At 37.2% G+C, this 25,282-nt stretch overlaps 1 pseudogene; it reads right to left on the bottom strand.

The window, feature by feature from the left end:
• The window catches only part of LOC127658838 (3-hydroxyisobutyryl-CoA hydrolase, mitochondrial-like), a 39,435-nt pseudogene extending 22,060 nt beyond the window's left edge, over positions 1–17,375 (bottom strand).
• Positions 17,376–25,282: the final 7,907 nt, after the last annotated feature.

The following is a 25,282-nucleotide window of genomic DNA, read 5'->3' as shown; positions in this document are numbered from 1 at the left end:
TACAACAGTATAAACAAATAAAAAATAAATAACGGCATTAAAAAATTATTTTTATACTATATGTCACATTTTTCAGTTCTGCTGTGGCCAGGTGTAGCCTACTTCCCTAAAGATCAAACTCTCCTTGGCCTGGCATTTTTTGTTCTTGTCACATAATATTTAGTGTGGATAATATGTGACTAAAGAATCAGGGCTATTTTCTCCCCTCACATGGGTTCATGCTTATTGTATTTTCTGACTTTTTTGCCATTGACATGAAAGTGCCAGCTTTACAGGTCACATACAGCGGTTGCTCTACAAATATTAGTTGCTTTGTTCAGGTCCAAAAAAGTAATAAAATGTGATGGTGCCCAGACACCAGTGGACATTCATTCAAACACACACACTAAACAGATGTGTCACAGACTGTTAATAGCAATACTTCCTGCCACTCCAACAGATCGGCAGGGAGTCTTCACCCAAGGCATGCAGGAGTGAAGGATGCTGTACAACTTCAAAGGCTATTCTGTTCTCATTAAGAGCTCACATTCAGAGTCTGCAATGAATGACAATAGCTGAGGCATACTTCTGCCTACATGTAAGAGCATGTGAAAGGAAAGAGGGCAGGGTATTCATCACAAGCAATATGATTTATTCTGCATCAAGGCTCCAGAAATTCCATTCACAGGGTTTGATTAAAGTGTTATTTGTTGAAATGAAAAGCCTGAAAAATCAAAAACATATGCAATAAAAGTGAGGTGCCATGCTGAAGGATCCATTCTAAGGGTATGGTTGTGAAAGATGGACCTGGAAACAGTAATTTCAGACAAAGAAACTATAAATAATATTGACTTTAAACATTAATGTATAAGTGAAAGACTAATCCAATTTCGTGATTGTGTTGTTGAAGCGGTATGTCCAAACTGAGAATTGCTCATGTGTATCTGTTTAAATCTCTGTAAATACGTACTGATTGTTCATCCTGTATAAAAGAGTGTAGTTAAAGATATACACAGAGTCATTTTCAATTTTGTTTTAACCAGTTGATTGACAGGTGAGGGGTGGTGCTTCGCTGTTGCTGGGATGCATTCAGGATGGATTAGCGTTAACATCTCAAATGTGATATGGTCACATGCACTTTTGACCACATTCGTGACCCATTATATTTAGCACTGACCATATGTGACTAGATCACCGGAACACATCTTAATACCAGGTGTAAATGGGTCAGTGAGACATGTTGCTTATTTGGATGACACAGGTTTGAGTCTGGCCAACAAAGTTTCCTGATCCTATTTCCCCATTCATTTTCTGCCACTTTTTACAATCCATCAAAAATAAGAGTGAAAGGGGTCCTGGGTTGCTCAGCAAGTAAAGACGCTGACTATCACCCCTGGAGTCACAAGTTTGTATCCAGGGTGTGCTGAGTGACTCCAGCCAGGTCTCCTAAGCAACCAAATTGGCCCAGTTGCTAGAGTCACATGGGGTAACCTCCTCGTGGTCGCTATAATGTGGTTCTCGCTCTCGGTGGGGCGCGTGGTGAGTTGTGCGTGGATGCCACGGTGAATAGAGTGAAGCCTCTCCGTGGTAAAGCGCTCAACAAGCCACGTGATAAGATGCGCGGATTGATGGTCTCAGACGTGGAGGCAACTGAGATACGTCCTCCGCCACCCAGATTGAGGCGAGTCACTATACCACCATGAGGATGTAGAGCACATTGGGAGTTGGGCATTCCAAATTGGGGAGAAAAAATCCAAAGGAGGAAAATCTCAAAATATGTAGTATGCACACAAAAAATATGTAGTTGATAATATAGTCTGGTAAGTCCATCAAAGCATTAACATACTGCCACCATGCACTGAGCTGTCCACAAAGAAAACACTCAATACAAAGAATTTTGATAAACCTAGACCAGATGAGATGTTCTAAATTAAAAAATAGATTAATCGGATGCTGTCCTCATGGACAGAATTCCTTCCATGAGCAGAGGGAGCTTCACGCTGTCTGTGGATTGCTTTCAGCATGCTTCTCAATCACAGAACAGACACATCAGACAGGTGCTTTACTCCACACACTGCCTCTCTATACTATTTCCACATTAAACTGTCTTGAAACATATTTTATGAAAGATTGGATTGAGAAATCTTTGTGCCGGGCAGAAAGTGGAGAAGGGAAGAGATCACACAAGCACTATTGTTTTTTTTTTAGCTTTAGAATTTGTTTGGCCAATTTTAGCATAAGAGGCAAGAGCTGGGAAGACATCATGTTACAATTTCTAACACTAGATTTATGACCTGCAACTCTGCATATCATTCTGAAAGATCCCGCTTTAAAAGATTGACTGTAGTTTATTTTTAACAAGGTTTCAGATAATTTCAGTCCGATCTTAACAGTTATTATGACACATATCTACACAAATTGTTTTGCTAGCCTGTCGCAATGCAATGCAGACTTCGCAGAGAGGCTGTTATTGTAGGATGAAGCAGCTAAAAACTATACTGGACCTGACAGCAAACCCGCAGCTTAAGACTGTATCTAATTTCACATGCTAAGGGTGTAAACATAGGAGTCTTAAAAGCACAACAGCAAAATCCAGAAATTTCTTTTTCAGGGTCAGACAGAGGGTGGTAAAATAACTAAATTGTGACCGTCTTTGGTGCAAAAAATGTATAAGTGTCCTCATGGAAATACATTTAATAATACAAAACGTTGTCAAAAAATACTGAAATAAATGTTTGTTTTTTTTTTAAGCAAGAGCTATGGTTTACATTCACCTTTAAAATCAATTTTTAGGGGTAAAGTACTATTGATTCCTGTGATTTCAATGCCCATCCATCTTGCATTATTTATGAAAACTTGTCTAGATTATAACCTATTCACAGTCCACAGGGAGAGAAGAGAACAGATAACAGGACAGACTGCCTCTTACCAATGCCTGTCTCTGGCATGGAAAAAAGTGCCATCTCAGTGGCCAAACGAAACCACCCATGGACCGAAAGACTGACACCCTACAGAGAAAGACACAACAAGAAAGACAGAGAGAACAGTAGAAATCAATAACTGGGTACCATGTTCACAGACATTGACCAGATGGAGAGAGCTGTAGTATCAAGGATAAAGTCTCCACATTTATCAACGTTAAAATAGATTGAAGGAATAGATCCCTCTAATATGAAAATTCTGTTTGATTAGTGAACACAACTTTTGAGCAGGTTCTTCTCAATAAACCGGTTCACCTGGTTCATAAATCTGACTGAATGATTTGTTCACAAATATAACAAAATAGTTAGTTCATGAATTGATTTGTTCATGAACCTGACTGAATGACTTGGTCACGAATTTGACTGAAAGTTTAGTTCACAAATCTGACTGACAATTTGTTCTCGAATCTGACTGAATGTTTTGTTCTCGAATCTGACTGAAGCTTTTGCTAACGAATCTGACTTAATGATATGTTCACAAATCTGATGAACGACTGAACATTTTGTTCATGAATTGAACTGATCCAGTTCTTGAGAAGTGACTCAACGATCTGGTCACAGTGATTCTCGAGTTAACAACTCACATAAAGCTACTGTATGGCTTCAGAAGACTTAGAATATAGTGCATGCAAGATAAAGACACATTTTCTGGTGCTTTTTTGTATTTGTTTTGTAATTTTCAGAGGTTGACAGCCACAGTGAACCGTCATATGGAAACAAGTTGCATGAAGAGTCTTCAAAATTTCTAATTTTGAGTTCCATAGGAAAAAAAAGCAGCATTCGGGGCAGTAAATAATGACAGAATTTTAGCTGTTCCATTAAAGTGGAACGTCGTGTACCATATGCACAGTGTTAGGACACTCCTTAAAACACTGTTGCCATAGTGAAGCACCAACAGCATGTTTGGTGATTTAGTAGAGACCCAGAATCACAAGAGTGGCGTCTAATTTGCAGATGTAGGAATGGAATAACAAACAGTTCACTGATGTACAACACACTATACCTTAATACACTCTTACATTTCAAAGCCTGTGCACACATCATGTAGCATTATATAAAAGCAGCACAGTACATAAACATGCCAAGCTCAGCAGACGACTGATAGTCTGGATGACTTGAAGACCAAATCTTATTAGTACTGGTGATAGACCGATTAATCAGCCAAGCTTTGTCCATTTTGAGATTATTGACACTGGCAGCTAGGCCGATGAACAAGTGGTTGCCAGTTTCAAAATCTACAGATTTTTTTTTAGTGTTGGGAGATTTAGAAAGAAAATTAAGAAAATAACAGAATTTTAATACTATGTATTCAGTTAATCAGTATTATATTAGCCATTGGCTCCCTTTAGATATCAGTATTAGTATCAACCATTAAAAAAACACTATCAGTCGACACCAAGGAAAAAGTTTAATAAATGTACGTGATAAAACCCATTTAAATGTCAAAGATTTATTTATTTGCATAAAGAACAAAAACTACACTGAAACTAAAATTATGCACTGATGTACGAAAGAAAAATCAAATTACAGAGAAAATTACTGTAGTTTTCATATTTCCAACCAGTTGGATGGTCTGATATAATAAATCACCAAGGCGTGAATTTTGGAATCCTGTAGATTGTTTTTAAAAAATAACCACCATATGGAAAAGAAAATAACCCTGTACTGTCAGGGCCAACATGTGCATACAACTTGTTCTTTGTCACCACTCCAAAACCCCACCCAACTCAATACATTTATCTGATGTGACTCATTAGATCACTACACATGACTGACACAGACTCATCATGTTAAACAAGATAGACATTATAAAATCAGTAATTGCGAGACCCCATGGGGCTGCAAGCTCAACGGGGCTGCTCATTAAAAGACAATAATAATAATTCCTGTGGATTTGAGATGCATGTTATGATCAGATGTCAAATGTCCTCTACATGAAAAATCTCACATAAACTCATTACACTGATTACATCTTAGTGAGAACAACCATCCCTAACATTCTGAAAAAATGCAGACAATTTACAATTTCAATTTCAGACTGTTCCTCACATAAAGCTATCATATGGCATCATATGAAATGGCGTACAAGTGGTATGGACTACTTTTATGATGGTTTTATAGTCCTTTTTAAGCAACTCAGCATATTCTGCCAGACAGAAGCTCAGATATTCTGCTTAACATCTCATTTTGCATCACACAGAAGAAAGAAAATAATACACGGCCAGAAGAACGGGATGAGAGTTTTTCATATTTGGGCTAACTGTTCCTTTAGAGTGCAGCTTATAATATATACTTCTGATGTAATATAATTTTTGTTTTTATTTGATAACTTATTATTGAGTCAAACAGGAAACATATACTATAACTAGGCACATTGAATCATTCATCTAGAATAACTGGAAAATCTCATCTATTCTCAGAAATTTTTGGCTGGAATATGATAGAAAACTTGGAATGTGCAGCCAGCATCTAAATTTAAGACTGTCCTCCAGGATGAAAAACAATCCCTATCTGTAACAGGGTTCATATCTCTTAAACAAAGGAGGAAGCGGGAGATGGCGAAATCCAACCAAAAAACTTTTAATTCAACAAAACACAACTTAAGTGCTTTTCAGCATGACCAAAACATAAACGTACACACAAACATTGCTGCGTGCCTCTCTCTCTCTTTCTCTCTGGCATCCCCGGCTACTCCTTATCTCTCTCTCCTGCTGATTGGAGCAACTAGATGAAACCGACGCCCTACTCCTCGTCACATACCCCCAAAGCCCGATTCAGGCCGGGGAACATGCCGGTTGGTCTTCCCCACCAACTGGGACTCTGAGTAGGATGAAGGGAAAGGGAAGGGGAGATAGAAAGAGAATGTGAGAGCCCGAGAGAGAGAAAAAAAGAAAAACACTCCGGTTTGCCGGCGGAACACACTGTCACATGGTCCTAAGCCAGCTGCACTGCCTCCTGGTGGAAGGCAGCGGGATCCTCCACCTCCTAGCGGATGGCAGTGGTGAGGACTCTATGACAGCGCATCCTTCCTCCTTCCCGGGTTTCAGCACCAATGTAACAGGGTTTGTATCTCTTAAACAAAGGAGGAAGCGGGAGATGGAAAATCCAACCAAAAGATTGTAATTCAACAAAACACAATATAAAAGTCATTTTCAGCATAACCAAAATATAAACACTCACACACAAATACTGCTGCGTGCCTCTCTCTCTCTCTGGCATCCCCGGCTGCTTGTTATTTGTCTCCCACTGATTGGGGCAACTCAGTGCCAGGTGTGCACCCTCACGGCACAGCCACGCCCTCCTCCTCATCACACTATCAAAAACAGCAGAACATACGGCCAACAGTTTGAAATAATGTACAGATTTTGCTCTTATGGAAAGAAATTGGTACTTTTATTCACCAAAGTGGCATTCAACTGATCACAGTGTATAGTCAGGACATTAATAACGTGAAAAATTACAATAAAATTTTTTTTTTAAACTACTTCAAAGTGTTCTCATTGAAAAATCCTCCACGTGCAGCAATGACTGCTTTGCAGATCCTTGGCATTCTAGCTGTCAGTTTGTCCAGATAATCAAATGACATTTCACCCCACACTTCCTGTAGCACTTGCCATAGATGTGGCTGTCTTGTTGGGTACTTCTCACACACCTTACAGTCTAGCTGATCCCACAAAAGCTCAATGGGGTTAAGATCCATAATTTTTTTTCCAATAATCTGTTGGCCAATGTCTGTGTTTCTTTGTCCACTCTAACCTTTTCTTTTTGTTTTTCTGTTTCAAAAGTGTATTTTTCTTCGCAATTCTTCCCATAAGGCCTGCACCCCTGAGTCTTCTCTTTACTGTTGTACATGAAACTGGTGTTGAGCGGGTAGAATTCAGTGAAGCTGTCAGCTGAGGACATTTGAGGCATCTATTTGTCAAACTATAAATCCTCTTGTTTATTTGTACATTGGGCTTCCACACCTCTTTCTGTCCTTGTTAGAGCCAGTTGTCCTCACCTTTGTGAAATCTTCAGTTTTTTTGGGACAATTTCAAGCATTGTATAGCCTTCATTCCTCAAAACAATGATTGACTGACGAGTTTCTAGAGAGAGTTGTTACTTTTTTTTAAGACTTTTGGCCGCTGGTGTAAATTTTGATAAAAATGTTATTATTTTGTTATTATTCTGGTACTTATCTTGCCTGGAAGTACTCCCCAAACAGTCCAACTTACAAGCTGCAGTGTAGCCGGAAAGTGAAGTAAATAGTACATTTGAACATATCTAACATTTTATTGGTAGTTTTTTATAATTATTCAAAACAGAGGATAACATCATATACTGTATCCCATATTTGTCATATGTCTAGCGACCGCACCTTAACTCAATCCAAAAACACAGCAGTGCCAGAGGCCAAAACACACACACACACACACACACACACACACACACACACACACACACACACACACACACACACACACACACACACACACACACACGCACACACACACACTTAATTAAAGCACAGTGGGGTCAAAAAGTCTGAGACTACCAGTGAAAATGCTTCTGTTTGCATCTTTCTATTTATCAATTTAATAAAAAAACATTATTATCAGTATTACAAATTTAGTATATATATATATATATATATATATATATATATATATATATATATATATATATATATATATACTATATACAGGTCCTTCTCAAAAAATTAGCATATTGTGATAAAGTTCATTATTTTCCATAATGTCATGATAAAATTAAACTTTCATATATTTTAGATTCATTGCACACCAACTGAAATATTTCAGGTCTTTTATTGTTTTAATACTGATGATTTTGGCATACAGCTCATGAAAACCCAAAATTCCTATCTCAAAAAATTAGCATATTTCATCCGACCAATAAAAGAAGTGTTTTTAATACCAAAAAAAGTCAACCTTCAAATAATTATGTTCAGTTATGCACTCAATACTTGGTCGGGAATCCTTTTGCAGAAATGACTGCTTCAATGCGGCGTGGCATGGAGGCAATCAGCCTGTGGCACTGCTGAGGTGTTATGGAGGCCCAGGATGCTTCGATAGCGGCCTTAAGCTCATCCAGAGTGTTGGGTCTTGCGTCTCTCAACTTTCTCTTCACAATATCCCACAGATTCTCTATGGGGTTCAGGTCAGGAGAGTTGGCAGGCCAATTGAGCACAGTACTACCATGGTCAGTAAACCATTTACCAGTGGTTTTGGCACTGTGAGCAGGTGCCAGGTCGTGCTGAAAAATGAAATCTTCATCTCCATAAAGCTTTTCAGCAGATGGAAGCATGAAGTGCTCCAAAATCTCCTGATAGCTAGCTGCATTGACCCTGCCCTTGATAAAACACAGTGGACCAACACCAGCAGCTGACATGGCACCCCAGACCATCACTGACTGTGGGTACTTGACACTGGACTTCAGGCATTTTGGCATTTCCTTCTCCCCAGTCTTCCTTCAGACTCTGGCACCTTGATTTCGAATGACATGCAAAATTTGCTTTCATCCGAAAAAGTACTTTGGACCACTGAGCAACAGTCCAGTGCTGCTTCTCTGTAGCCCAGGTCAGGCACTTCTGCCGCTGTTTCTGGTTCAAAAGTGGCTTGACCTGGGGAATGCGGGGATGTTTCTACTCCAGACTCAGTCCACTGCTTCCGCAGGTCCCCAAGGTCTGGAATCGGGTCCTTCTCCACAATCTTCCTCAGGGTCCGGTCACCTCTTCTCGTTGTGCAGCGTTTTTGCCACACTTTTTCCTTCCCACAGACTTCCCACTGAGGTGCCTTGATACAGCACTCTGGGAACAGCCTATTTGTTCAGAAATTTCTTTCTGTGTCTTACCCTCTTGCTTGAGGGTGTCAATGATGGCCTTCTGGACAGCAGTCAGGTCGGCAGTCTTACCCATGATTGCGGTTTTGAGTAATGAAACAGGCTGGGAGTTTTTAAAAGCCTCAGGAATCTTTTGCAGGTGTTTAGAGTTAATTAGTTGATTCAGATGATTAGGTTAATAGCTCGTTTAGAGACCCTTTTCATGATATGCTAATTTTTTGAGATAGGAATTTTGGGTTTTCATGAGCTGTATGCCAAAATCATCAGTATTAAAACAATAAAAGACCTGAAATATTTCAGTTGGTGTGCAATGAATCTAAAATATATGACAGTTTAATTTTTATCATTACATTATGGAAAATAATGAACTTTATCACAATATGCTAATTTTTGAGAAGGACCTGTATATATGAAGTTCATATAAAGTAAGTGTGTGTGTGTGTGTGTATATATATATATATATATATATATATATATATATATATATATATATATATATATATATATATATATATATATATACACACACACACACACCCATACTTTATATGTACTACAAAAAGATCAAATAAATTCCAAAACCTCTTAATATTTGGTCCATCCACCATAGATTAGAGTTTGTACAATTTCTTTTTCATTTTATTAGCTAAAAAAAGAACCTTCTAACAAGAACTGGAAACATGCAGGAAAAACACTGCCAAGGAAAAGCTGATAATGATGGGCAAAAAAGTATTAAAGGTGTGGTGGTGGCCTCCCTCTGACAGGCTAGTGAGTGGGATCAAAGACGTTCTCATAGTTCACATTGGGCCTCCTACTGATACACTGCAGGCATGAGGTATGATATTACCCCACTTGTGAGTTATTACATATTTGTTCCATTACTAAAAGTCTTCCAAAAACAGAGCTTCAAGTGGACTACTGAGGAAAATCATTTTGATGTTCATGATGATTTACTATCATTTATTTTGATATGACTATTATTATGTCCTCCAAAAATCTCTAAAAAGGGATTATGGAAGACTGCTGTTAACCAAGTATGAGGGGAATTCACAAGTAGAGTTTTGGCTAAAACTAGATTTGGGAAATACCAGAGCAGAAGAAGAATAGTGTTCAAATTTTAATTAAGTTTGGGTTCTGCATCAGAGCTTCTGTTATGTCATTGAAAGGGCAGTCACACTCAGCTTTGAGCACACAATATTTTTTTTCTGACAATGAAACGGACCAAGATTTAATGTCACTTGGGAGGGCTTCTGGTTTAAGTAAATAATACATCACAAATAACACATAATATTATATTTCAAATGTTATAATATACCGTCTACTCACTTTCCTCCACAGCTCAGTGTGAAATTTCTTCACATGAGCTTGCGTTTCCAGACAATTGGAGTGAATGGAGCGCAAAGTGTAGTGTGACTGGGACTTAAGTCTGCATCATGTATTTCTGGCGACTTAAGGTAAAAACATACAAACAAAAAACATAACACATCAAAGACTAAATTTACCTACAGTGTGTATACTGAGCATTTCAAGCTGAAGTCCAGAAAACTGTGAAGATGAAGAAGAAAAAAGGAAGAAGAGAGGAAGAAGCAGAAATAAGCAGAGAAAGAGGAGAGTTACAAGAGATAGAATAGGAAAAAGTAGAGAAAGAGGAGGAAGAAGCAGAGAAAGGAGAAGCAAAAAAAAGTAGATAAAGAGGAGAACAAGAGAAAGTAGAGGAAAAAGCAAAGAAAGAGGAAGAAGCAGAGGAAGGAGAGTAAGAAGCAGAGAAAGAGATGAACAAGAGAAAGATGAGGAAAAATGCAGAGGAAGAGGACAGAAAGAGGAAGACACGGAGGAGGAAACAGAGAAAGGCAAGGAAGAAGAAGAGGACAAATTATACAAAGAAGAAGAGAGGAAGAAGCGCAAAGAAGCCTAGGGAAAGGAGAGGAGGAAGAGAAAGAGGAAGAAGCAGAGTAACAAGAGAGGAGGAAGATAAAGTAGTAGAGGAAGAAGCAGAGGAAGAGGAGAGGAAACATGAGATGAAGAGGAAGATGGAAGAAGCAGAAAGAAGAAGAGGGGAGTAAGAAGAAGAAGAAGCAGAGGAAAAAGAAAAGGAAGAGGAGAAGAAGAGGAAGATGAGAGGAAAAAGATAAAGGAAGAAGACAGGGGAGAAGCAGAGGAAGAAGATAAGGAAAAACAGGAAGAAGAAGAGAGGAAAGAGATAGGAAGAAGCAGAAAGAAGAAGAGGAAGAGGGGAGTAAGAAGAAGAAGAAGCAGAGGAAAAAGAAAAGGAAGAGGAGAAGAAGAGGAAGATGAGAGGAAAAGATAAAGGAAGAAGACAGGGGAGAAGCAGAGGAAGAAGATAAGGAAAAACAGGAAGAAGAAGAGAGGAAAAAGAGAGGAAGAAGCAGAAAGAAGAAGAGGAAGAGCCTTTTTAAATCTTTGATCAATCAAAAATCAGGAGGTGACAGATTCCACTGCTGTCATATGCATTCCTACTGTCAAAACTCCATGAAACTATGAAGAGAGTAATATTTCAAACTGCTTGATGGAAACAAAATAAACAAAGCAAGGTCACACTATACATTAGTATTCATGTCGCAGTGTAATTGCACAAGTTCTTAGTAATGAAAAACATGATGAATATGCAATATGCAGCTTGTAAAAGCACACTGGTATTGCTAATGTAATTAATTATAATGCAACATGAAAATGACAGTGTTACTAAAAGCAAGACAACAAATCCATATTCTACCAATCAGATGACACTAATGAACTGATTCATAAACTGTAAGATCGTGTGGAAGAGCAGCTCTTGCTGACCCCTACCGGATGAAATACACAAGTGCAGGATAGAAATTGAAATGAATAAAAAAGGGGTTTATGACTCATAGTGCGTCACAGCTTGATTGTAGCTCAGAATTTCAAAACATGACTGCCAGATATTGACATTCAGTGAATACGTTCTTATGGTTAATTATTTTTATGCATCCGTTTACAAATAATAACAGTAGACTCTAACAGTAGACCATTCCTTGATGCATTATTTATAAAGACATTGGCAGCAAGAGTGTCCACTGGGACAAGTATCACTTTCAAATGTCCCACATTTATCTTTATTTACAAGACAAACTGGCCCACAGGTGTCTAGAGTTGTTCCTGGCAGGCAACTCAACCTTGAAGTCAACATATGTTTAGGATTAGGGATGGAGAAATTTTAACATAATCATTTAATTCTGCTCAAATGAACGAAATTACTTTCATTCATTCGTTCATTGTGCTGAACGAGATTCAAAGATCCTTACTACAGAAAATTGCTCTGCTGAAAATTGCTCTTTTTTCTTAAGGACAAACGCGCTTCTATGTAAATACAGAGATAAGGTGCATTGTACACTAATGATCTAAATCCTTTTTTCAGTGTATATACTGTAAGCCACAGAATATACTGAACTAAGAATGCATGCAGGAATTTAAAAAGTTGTGAAATAGCAACATTAGGCGTTAATAATGCACAATCTTGCTTCAATTCATAATACACTATGTAAAGTAATAGAAAATTATATAATTGAGCCTGTGAGACATTGTATAATTTATTTATTTATTTATTTTATTTATTTATTTGGGTCCCCATTAGCTTCCACAATGTGGTTGCTAGTCTTCCTGGGGCCCATAAAAGTACTGAAACATATGTACAGTTAAAATACACAAATATAACATACATAAATATAACATTCATATAACATTACCGCATGTATACATTTATCCACATATACACATTCACACTCATACAGCATTTGACAATATCAGTACCTATAAACAGTCACAAATTAACTGATGTAATACTATTAATTGTAATCTGTTTTAGAGTCTTTTAAAATTACATATGTTGGATATATGCCTTGTTTTTAAATCCAATTTATTCCAAGCAGATGACGATCTAACTAATACTGTTCTTGCCATACAATTGGACCTTGCAGATGGAACCACTAACACACCTGAGCTCACCTGACGCGTAACATGTCTGTGACAATACCCACTAAAAACCAACTTATCTACAAAAGATTTTGGATTGTTTTTAAATAGAGCATTGTGCATATAACAGAGAAGACTTATATTAAGTTTGTCCTCCACCTTTAGCCAGCCCAAACAGGTGTGCATTTTATCCACACTAGAGCGAAAAGAGCAACCAAGGGCTACTCTTGCGGCTCTATTCTGAACGATTTGTAATTTTTTCAGATGTCCCTGTGCAGCACTGGAACAGATTACTGGCCAGTACCCCAGATGTGACAGAACTAAAGACTGGACAACTATTTTCATAACTACTGGTGGACAATATACTGAACATCTCCTGGAAAAAGCAATGCCTTTAGCCATTTTTTGACACAATATGATCAATCTGATCAGCCCAGGAGAGCTGACTATCCAGCTTAACACCCAATAGTTTAGTCTGACCTCACCTGCTCTACCACAGATGTATCAACAATTAGATTTAAGTTGCAAGGCTTGCCAAGCATACGTTTAGTACCAAAGACTATACATTTAGTTTTAGATATGTTGAGAACTAATTTATTAAGTTTAACCCAATTTATAATGGCATTAAATTCATTCTGCAAGGTGCAACTTATGTCATTCAATACTGTCAAGCATCCTTAAAGTGAGTTCACCAATAAAATAAATGTATTCATTTGGCAGACGGTTTTATCCAACTTGACTTACAAAAGACGAATAATACATCATAAGTGATTAATCTGAAGGAGACAGTGGTATGAAAAGTGCTGCATTACAAAGTTTCACTAGCATCAGAATAGTAGTATCCTAGTCAGATTAGAGTGCAACATGATTATATATAATTATAATTTTTTTGTTATGAGTGCATAGTTAAGAGCTCATGTAAAAAGATGTGGTTTTAGCCTTTTTCTGAAGCCAAAAATTGAGCCTGCTTCACGGATGGTGTCCGGAAGGCCATTCCACCAACGAGTTACAGTGAAACCGAAAGTGCGGGCAAGAGTTTTGGTGCATCTTTGTGTTGGTACAACAAGGCACTACTCATTAGCCGACCGCAGGCTTCTGGTGGGAACGTAGGTCTACTTAGGTATGATAAATTATAATATTCATAATTTAGACTCACTCTCGTAGTTCCAAACCTTATGTCTTCATCTTATCTGGAACCAAAAAACAAGGTGTTAGGCACAATGTGAGGGACTGACATCCTCACTATTCACTTTCAAAAATGAAAACAAATAGAATTGAAAGGTGAATGTTTCTAAAATTCTGTCTAACATCTCCTTAAATGTGTTAATTGTTTCCAAGTCATACTGGTTTAGAACATGTGGGTGAATAAATTATATCATACTATTCATTTTTAAACAATCACTTTAACAGAGGGTATAAAGGATCACATAGGCACATATTTCAAGCACACAAGGTGTTAATATTAATAATCCAAATTTTTTTTTAGGTTTTTGGCTACGCTACCCACCTCTGCCCAGGCACCTTTTTACAATGGGCCCCACGCCCACATTGTCCCTGACCCTAAATCCCTAATTTATGATTGACAACACCATCTGGTGGCGAACTTGTGTAGCAAGACATAGGTGACAATTTAAGACAAATACTTACTCCTCCCGCTGTAATCCCATCAATTAGGGCCACATATGGATTCTGATATGTACCTAAAAAGAGTTCAAATAAATTACAAAATGAATAAATACCAAATCATCAAACCTTATTACTAGGAACAGAACTGTGAAAACATACCAATAGTGATGTTAAGAATGTACTATTCACGGAAGAAGTCTTGGGCCAGAGCATCTCCAGCTTTTCCAGCATCCTTGACAGCTAGAAAAAACAATGGTAATATTTGAATTCAGTTCTGTATTTTACTACATTATCCATGTATCCACTGATGACAAGGCAAGGCAGGTTTATTAATATATCATATTTCAAACACAACCATAAATCTAAGTGCTTTACATAGGCATAATAAAGAAAAAGAGAAAAGACATACAGTAATATAATAATAGTCAAGTTGAAATAATTATATATATATATATATATATATATATATATATATATATATATATATATATATATATATATATATATATATGCATATACAGTTGCAATCAAAATTATTCAATACCCCCATGACAGTAAGGATTTTTACAAAGGCAAGCTTTTCTGATGACCCAGAATTTTTAAACATTACATATATATCAGTTGAGTGACACATTCAAAGTCATAGTTTGAACATATAACCAAATATTCCCCTATGGCATGTAGCCGTTTCTTAAATATGTTACAAGTAATTGTTTTAAAACAAAATTAAGCCATCACTCTTATTTAAGTTTTAACATTTAAGTTTAGTGTCGTAAGCAAAAAAGTAATTCTGTGCATAAAATGCAATTAAGCAAATAAGCTGTCACAAAAGCTAATAGAGTAGATAATTTCAATACACAAGAAAGGCCATGGCTAAAAGTACATTTCCATGGCACTTCCATTTCCAATAGGTAAAGTTGGCAGCACCATTCATACATTTTTAAAATATGGTAATATACAACAGCAACCTTCTTGGCTGTGGAAGAAAGCAAAACTTCACCATGGGAAATGTTGAATATTCAAGAAGGAATTTGGAAAGACCTTTAAAATCCTGGAAAGTTTTATGGACGTATGACACTAAACTGAAAATTAGATTTAAACACATGGGTCAGCAGTATGTCTGGAGTAAGAAAGGCAAGGTGATGATAAGAATGGCACCATCCCCGTGATCATGCATGGAGCTGGGTCAGTCCTGTTATGGGGTGTTTTGCAGATGCAGGAAATGGTTACTTGATTATGTGACTGACCCCATGGATTCTTTCAGGTATCGGGCCATTTTGGCAAAAATGTGATGCCTTCGGTGTGTAAATTGAAGCTCAGTGATCACTGGACTTTCCAGAAAGACAATAACACCAAGAATGCATCCAATTAAAGCTAAATGTAAAAAATAATTAAATAAATAAAAGTCAACATAATTGGAAAAACTGAAACTTAAATACATTTTTATGGCTCGGAAAAAACTAAAATAATTGTAAAAAAGATGTCGTTTTTGTTTCAATAGGTTTTTAAAATTTAAACCCGCAATCAAATATACATAAAGATGCCACTAGGTGGCGATGGCACTAGCAGATGTGCTATTGCCCTCACAACATTAGCAAAGACATAGCGGGAGGGAATCACTACAGTACATCATGGAGAGAAGGAAAGCAGGTAGAACACTATTGTGATCAGAAGCTGGTCTCAGCTTCACGAGGTGTCATTTCTCTAAAAAAAGTAATAATGTCCCGGTTTCCACTGGAAAAGCTTCCACTTTTTAAAAGTATCAACTGAATAATACAGGTTCTTCAGATGTGACAGACAGTATGACAGTTCAGTGAAATATGTTTAATGGATAGTTGGTTCTGACAAGGTGAGTACTTTGGTGAATTTTCTCCTGATAGTAAAAATTGGTGTGTGAGTCTTGTATGTCCTATCAGGCATCGTGTGTAAATGACTTGATCCCAGTGATTATTAAAAGGGAACACATATCTTGTTCCAACAACAAGATTTATTTCCCATAATTTGCTGTTTAAACATCAATCCCACTCCAAATGCCATTTGTTTTTGATATATACATTCAGAGTTGGTTTCAGATCTGTGGAAGGTATAGGGCATATTACTGGTTCAATAGATAGTGCTTCTCTGGCAGCTCTGGCAGCTCTGTCTGCTTGTTCATTACCGGAGATTCCTGAGTGTCCAGGTACCCAGCAGAAACTAATGTTATAACTCTTTGCTTCAAGAGATGACAGTTTGATTAAAACCTACTCGAATGTTGGGGGATCAGTTTTAGTAGCTTCCAATGCTTCAAGACATGGTTGAATCAGTTATTAATAAAAAAAGTTTTTGTGGAGCTCCCTCAATAAACTTCAGTGCCAGTAGTAGAGTATTTGCCTCTGCAGGGAAAACTGAACTTTGGTCAGGGATGCGAATACCCTGACACAGTTCGCTTGTTGCAAAAGCTGCTGCCACTTTATTTCCAGATTTAGATCCATCTGTGTATTTTGGGATATGCTGTGGGTATTCTACTCTTATATCCAGAAATTGTTGATGGAAATCATTTGGATGCTTTTGGATTTTTGGTTCCTTGTTAAATCCAGATGGATTTTAGGCTTTTTGAGATTCCATGGAGGAATTTTGCAGAAATGTGTCTGTTCCAAACTGTTTAGATCCACTTTCAGATTCTGATGAATGAAAAGTTTTTTTTTCCATATATTGTCGAATGCTGAAGTCAAATAGGCTGGGTTTTCTTTATTTGTTTTTAGTTTGGTTGCATATTGTAAGGCCAACTTTAGGCATCTGATTTCCATAGAAAGTTAATTGGCTTCTGCATAGAGACATTGGATTGGTGATGTTCTGTAGGCTCCCAAAGCTAATCGTATACCTTGGTGGTGTACAGTGTACCGTGTCCTAAAGTCATATGTATGACTTCCTAGATGATCCATAAATTATACTTCCATAGTCCAGCTTTGAGCATACCATGGTTCTGTACAAGTTCAGAGAGTTGAGCTGTCTGCTCCCCATTTGGTTTTGGATGAAACCTTTAAAACCTTCATAGCTTTAAAACATTTCTTTTTTAGTGATTTAATGTGAGGAATAGGAGACAGTTTGTTGTCAGAAGTTTAACAACTTTAATGGGGACTCCATCTATAAACAGCTCTGGTTCATTGTGTAGCGAACGAAGCCGACAGAAATGCATACAGATGGTTTTTGTTCGTGAGAACTTGTTCTGTGATGACCAGGAGTGCATTTTGCTTATCTTCAATTGGATTATTCGCTCGATAGTATTCTTGTACTTGCTCTTGTAGCAAATGCAGATATCATCTGCATATAAACTACAGAGGACATCAGAACCAATTACTTTTGCAATGGATGCAGTTTTCCATAGAAAAATGTTGGTTGTATGGCTCTGTGTTACTGGAGACGAAGTTCTCAATAGATTAATTGTTTTTGAAAGTTTTTGCTCAAATGTTTACAATTTCTTGTTTTGAAGTCAAGAGTATGTCGTGCTGTTTGATGTGTTGTATTTGAGGACCGTTGTTTTTTCCATTCATTTTCCGTATCAGTTCCATATTTTGTATGATGGAGTTTTGTTATCATGCTGGAAATGAATCTTCTCCAGCTTTCCTTTTTTACTTAATTTATAATTCGTCTTTATGCATCCAGGTGATATCTGTCTGGCAGTCTATTGTTTTCAAAGCTTTTTTGCAACAGAGGTGAAGGTTATATTCAGCGTAAAAACAGGGACATCATCCACCATTTTCTTTACTTCAAGGTAACTGATTCTCTTAGTACACCCTGATCTTCTGTATTTCCTTTTTTTGAGCCATATGTGACATTGTTTTAATGCAGCTGAATGGTCACCTAAACAATTACAAAATTGTTATGGTTTTTCACAGCTCCATTTGTCGTGGCCTACCTCCCCACAGTAACAACAGGTATGTTTGTTGTTGCAGCCATTAGATCCATGGCCGTACGTTTGACAGTTGAAACACTGCAGAGGGTTGGGTACAAATAAGTCCACTGGAACACTTAAGTATCCTATTCAAAGTTTATCTGGGATTAGCGGTTTATTAAATGTGAGGATGTATGTACCTGTTTGTAAAGGGATTAATGGAAAGGAGGAGGTGAGAACCGGCTTGATAGTATAAATTATATTTTAATGTAGAACTAAACAAAAATACAAACACACAAAGGTGTTGGGGAAAGGTGAAAGGGTAAAGCTTGATGATGGGAGAATCTGGAGAAGCAGTTTCAATGATGATGAGTTTTGGCCAGTCATAATTACTCGGCACAAGAGCACATCTATTGTCGGTATCCAGGTCCAAGAAACGTTTTTTTGAGGTGTGTTTTGTAGCCATGTTTTGGATTTTTAGTTTCGTCATCTCTGCTCCCCACCCATGTTGGTGCCCAAAAGTTAAGTGATGCACAGCACTGCAAATCTCCAGCAGATTATGCATCAGGGATACAGGGATGATATACTCAAGAAAAATGAGCAACAAGTTGCTCAATTTACTTGTTTGATCCTTAGCCAACACCTACTGGGAATCTGAGAGATATTTGATGTTCAGCTATCACAGAGTATTCCCAGGGCATGTCTTGACCAGCTAATTGATTGGATCGAGCCATTCTAACCTCCCGCCTAGGTGAAGTAGGAGCAAAAGTACCTTGTTGAAATAGTGGAAGCCACAGCAAACCACATTTCTCAGGGACCAGGATCTCTTCTTCCACCGAGGTCGCAACTCACGGAAAACGAGTCATCCTCTGCTGTAACCCTAGCGGGGGGTGGGGTCTTGAGGGTTGTTCTCTCTGATGAGATGACCCTAGCACTACGGAGGGAAGGAGCGTGCCACTGTTCCTTTCACTGCTACCATCATAAAGATGGGTCCAGAGCCGTACCCGGGCATGATGATTTGACGATACTTTCATTCTTGTGTCTGGTTAAAGAAACGTTTTTTTGAGGTGTGTTTTGTAGCCATGTTTTGGATTTTTTGTTTCGTCATCTCTGCTCCCCACCCATGTTGGTGCCCAAAAGTATATATATATATATGCATGTATTGCGAACCCCCCAGGTGTCCCAGTTTGAAACTTTCAAAATCTGGTCACTCTATAGAAAACGTGCTAGCCATGTCTGGGACTTCAATTATGACACATTTTAACCTTTATTGGAATGACTGTTTGTTGTGTTGCCAATGCATGATGTTAAAACAAAGAGAACAGAAATTATATAATATACAGCAATTGGGGTTGGGGAATAACGGATAGCCTGAATAGTGTGTCAACTCAAAAACAAACACAAAGAAGATGATAAGCTTCATTTAACAAACCAAATAGCTTTCAGCTGTGTTTGATATATTGGCAAGTGATTTTCTAGTACCAAATTAGCAATTTAACATCATTGGGTGTTAGTAATTAATAACATGAATTACACAGTGTGTAGAAACCCTGTCCAGATACAAAGTGGGATGGAGTGGTGGTGGCGTAGTGGGCTAAAGCACATAACTGTTAATCAGAAGGTTGCTGGTTTGAACTCCCCAGCCACCACCATTGTGTCCTTGAGCAAGATACTTAACTCCAGTTGCTCCGGGGGGGATTGTCCCTGTGATAAATGCACTTTAACTTGCTTTGGATAAAAGCGTCTGCCAAATGCATAAATGTAAATATAAAGTCACTGCAATCTCTTATGCAACAAACCTGTGACACTTCTGGAAGATTTACCTGTGTGCAGATGTTAAGATTGACATGGCTAAAGCTTAGACAGTTAAACAGTTCAGTTGATTTTCTGGATCACTGTACACAGAGAGGACAGCCCTGCTGCAACTGTTCATTTGTTGCTCTTCCTTCATGACAATACAATGGCGCCATCGAAGAAGTCTCGCCAGAGATCTTCTACAGGACACAATCTCTATAGCGAGATAACTACCTCAGTCAACTAGGCTCGTTGTACTATGGTGTCTCTGTTTGTTCCTGGCAGGAAGATGATGCCCTAAGTCCACCCCACCCTAATCCTAACCACCTAAGGCAGAGTAGCCTGCCAGGTGCACCCATTGCCTCAACTAGCGTGTTACGACAGAGGGTCACCGTTTGCTGATACCATACATTTGAATTGGGAGAGGCGTAAACTATTACCTACCTGTCACAAAATTTTCCGTGGCTTCTCTTATAAAACAGCAATTTTACTGTAGTAAACTCCACAAATAGTTCATATCAAAAATATTTTTTTTATGTAAAACAATGTTGAATATTGGTGGAAAGGTGGTCAATTCACTAAGTGATGAGATGTTTCCTCACAAAAGCAGTTTATTCAGCACACTGAAGCATCTCCCCTATTAACATAAATTACAAAATGGTCTCTTGTCTCCTCTACTGTGTACCACCATAGAATGTCTATGGGAACGCCACGTTAGGTACATCTCGATAGAAGGACTCTGGTCTCACAGTTGATCAACAAAGTCCCGATACTGCACCCTACAGTTTCATTCGCGGCTGCGCCCTGCCAAAAGAAAAAGTATGCTATTTTTCGTGGTACATCAACCTTATAGTATTGCATATTAAATATTTATATGTATAAATATATATTTAAAAGTCGAGATTCGATTACTAGGGAATAGAGTAAACACCGATAATTACAGCTGTGCCTTTCTTGCTAGGCAACTGAAGCGATGCTAGAAGTGCGTGACCATGTACGACGTGGCGAACAATAGGGGAACAGCTGTGGTCGTCCCCTTCCATCATATTTTTATTCAGTATTAATCTTCATTTGCATTTTTTTAATAATGCATTTCGTGCCGGGCTGCAGATGTTCTCTCAGGTGGCTGCCTGAAAAATTTATATTGCTTATATCTATTGCAAATCTTTTGGCCCCATGTTATATGTCCTCATGTGCTGTGCTATTTCTGTTATGCAGTACCTCTTGAACTCTGTAAGTTAAAAATGTATATGGCTGTGCAGTAATGGAAAGGATATGTAAGACTTAAATATTCTCTGGGCAAGCTCAGACATTCTATTAGTTATAACTTGATTATTAGGAGCCAATTTTTCAAATTTTTGGTCGATTCATTTTTTTTCGAAAGAGCCATACCACAAACAAATGATTTACTATTTTCAAAAACAATCAAATAAAAGTTTTTCAATAAAATAAAATGTTTATAGTGCCCATAGACTACTCAAAAACAAACAAATATGCAAAAATGAATAGGTAACATGTTGCAATATGGAATTGAGTACACATGTTTGTGCGGGTCTTCATAAAATTACTTCATTTTGCAATTGTTCATGAAAAATGTAACTTCTGGGCTGGGCGATATGTAAAAAATATTTGAATGACAATCGATTTAAAATATCGCAATATCCGTTTATATGGTCAACCCCCAAGTTCGGTGAATATTTGCTTTGTTGGTTTTGCTTTGAAAATTAAATACATTTATTGAAACAAGACATTTCTAAATTCAAATTGCACTTTAAACGAAACGAAAAAAGCAATTAAAATAACAAAGTGATTAAAAAATCTTATATATAACTAAGGCTGGGACGATTCATCAACGTGATCGATTACAGAAATACGTCGATTTGCATAACATACGTCGGTACATCGCATTGGAATAATAAAATGGTAGCACCCGGTTTAAGCATGGATTCCCCGAAGAACAAACTGCAGCTAAAAAAAACTTGCCCATGGTGATCTAATGCGTGGAAGTATTTTTAGCCAGAGACCCAATGATGTGGTACTGTGTAAGATATGCAAATTGGAAATGGCTTATCACAGCCGTACAACCGCCATGAACGAACACTTGTAGCGAAAGCATCCCGGAGCGCTTGTCACGACGGCAGCACCTTAAGTCCTGTTTACTTTTTGTCCCCACCCAAACATGATATAGTATTACAACACGTGTTCCTGTTAGTAGGCCCTAGTAGTCACTTAAAATATATTTTCTAAATGTTTCCTCATCACCCTCATGTTAAAAGTAATTTCTAACATGCTAACGTAACTTTACACCATTCGTCATCTAATTTTGTTATTTGGCCGTTTTATATTTTCTGTTTATTTTAACGGCCATGCAGCCCTCTACATTGCGAGTAAATCAATTGCATATGCGACCAAATTAAATTTCGCACTATGCGACCAATAAACGTTTGTTATTAGCCACTGGCAAGTAAATATTAACATTTCACTCGCCAGTAATAGAGTTGTGTAGTGTTCGAGGCCCCTTTACTGAATAAAAAGCAGTTGATTAAGGAGCTGGATGCTGTCTCATTCAGTTGAACTCCAAACATCTCAGGGAACCGCACCACGGACGTCACAAGAGCAGCTTTTTTGAGTGCGTGTGAAGATGAACCACTTCTCAAGAGCTCTGATGTGCACGCCATCTACAGAGACTTGCGCCAAACTCCCGCCAAAATATAAACAAGGTATAAAAGTGTTAATTTTGTGAACGCAAAGCGCTCCAGTTTCACTTAACAGCCATGTAATGTCAAATGTCTGTGGTCATTGTGGGTTTATTCACACAGTGTTATTAACAAGCATTGAGACAGAGATGCCCTGCTCTATTTCTGTGGAGATGATAACATCCAAGAAACGGAATCTCAAAGTCTTACTTCATGAGAAATAAGGGCTTGTGAGTTAATCAGAGAGGCTTAAAATAATGTGTGAAAGTGAACAATTTAAGGCAGAAATATTTGACTATTGCATAATATAATACAATATAATATAAATACAGGTTAGCTGGGTTACAAAAGAAGCAAAAGAATACAAAACATTGAAAGTCCAATGGATCAAAAGTAAATTGGACAAATGAGAGAGATCTATTTTAGTTGTTTAGACATATTTTGATAATTAAAATTTTATTTTAATTATTTGATAATATTATTTGACTGTGATTCAAGTTTTTGAAGCCTGAAAAGGAAACCATATACCCTTATTTTATTATATGACCCAAGCTAAATTTGTATAAATGAAGCACACATAGTGAGTTTGTATGGTTCAATCATCATATTCGTGAAACACCTAAAACAGACAATTAATCATCATAGTCCTAAAACAGTAATCATAGTCATAATCGCAATTATTTGTTTGACAATTAATTGTCAGTCAAATTTCACAATCATGACCCCTAATTTTCATTATTAGGTTCCTACCTTGTGAATTGTTTTGTTAAAAATGTGTATGAAATTTCAAACCGTGACAACAGCATGTATCATTATTAAAAATGTGATTTCATGACATCATATAAATTAATAGAATGTAATATTTGTAAAATTTTAAAAAGCTAAAATGTGATTAAAAGCAAAAAGCAAAATCAAAAAAAAAAAAAAAAAGTACATTATATTGTGTGAATATATATGAAGAGGACCCCTCTCTCAGTTTGCTTAATATATTTTTGTTACATTTTGCTTGCATGTCAAAATTCTGGCGAGTAAAAACTAAAATATATTTATTTTGGGTTAATTAATTGTTATATTAATCAAGAAATAATAATAAAAAATCTTTAGAAAAATCTGCAAATTAGTTGTTAGATTAATCGACTAATCTAAAAAATAATCATTAGATTAATCGTTTTCGTTTGAAAACGGATCTTTTTCTCTCCGTTTTGGCCTTCTGTCCACTCCAAAGTGGATACATTTGAAAATGCTTTGTGGTGTGGACTGTGAAAACTGATGCTTTGGAAAACGATGATGCATTTTTAGTCATGTGATCTATCCAACCAAAACAATCAAGATGGGGGCCTGTGTTATAGCGGCGCTGTTGTGCCTGATACTCTCTTTGATATCTTTGTTATAAATAAATGTCACTTTGTACAACCTTATATTGCATTCCTTCAAAGGCGAAGGAAATTTACTCAGAATTGGAGTCCGGTTTGCGTTTCAGACCATACATGCGGTGGGGATTTTTGGCATGCACAGTGACACGATTTAAGGATTTTAATAAGTTTTAGTGTGGACGAGCAACGTTAGTGTGGACGGAGAGCTTGTTAAAATGAAAACGCCGTTTTCAAATGTAACCGGATTAATGTAGATGTAGCCTTTGTTTTCAGGTTTATATCTACGATTTTGTTACTTCAACTCAAGTTACTACTCAACACAGTTTCCAATATCTCACCAGTGACGTAGGTGTAAATTGACTGGGTCCTTAAAAAAGCCCTCATAATAAATCTCGAACTGATTGACTTCAGTCCATTCGCTTGTGAAATGGACTGATGTGAACTTTGCCAATGATTGGATTATGATCAATAATATGGTAGTAAACAATACATTGTATTCTAAAGCCGCTTTTTGAATGGTCTTATCAATGATTAACTCTTCTGCCACAAGAATGTAATGCATTTTAATTATTTGAATATTTTTTATTTTATATATATATATTTATATTTAAAGATAACTATGTATAATTATATATTGATATAAATATGTATAATCATTATATATTGAATTATTGTTATATGAGGGGCTTTCACAACAAATATCTGTATATGCGATTAATCGCGATTAATTAATCGGGACACCATGTAATTAATTCGATAATTTTTTTTATTGATTAACAGCCCTAATGTGTATATATATATATATATATATATATATATATACATATACACGCATACTGTATGTTACTTAATACAAATTAATCAAAAGGTGTGATCTGTGGATCACACATGCTACATAGTCACAAGTCGGGGACTGATCACCCCTGGCTGGGTCGCCTGGGCGAGGATGTATGATGTTGAAAGACCTGAAACACCCAATGACTCCAGGTTACAACAATGATGTGTCTAGGTCGCACCTGCAAGGTGTATGTTAAATCAATACAAAAATATATTTATGAACTTGACATTGACATTGCAACAGGATCAGAAAAACATTCAGGGCTTAAGCCCCGGTAGCCCACCCCTTGTGCCACCCATGGTTAATGTGATGAACTACACCTGAATTTTAAATTA

Source organism: Xyrauchen texanus, chromosome 18 (assembly GCF_025860055.1).
Source record: "Xyrauchen texanus isolate HMW12.3.18 chromosome 18, RBS_HiC_50CHRs, whole genome shotgun sequence".
In the NCBI taxonomy this organism is placed as follows: domain Eukaryota; kingdom Metazoa; phylum Chordata; class Actinopteri; order Cypriniformes; family Catostomidae; genus Xyrauchen; species Xyrauchen texanus.
Note: the sequence above shows the minus strand (reverse complement) of the source record. Positions and strands in the feature narration are given on the sequence as shown.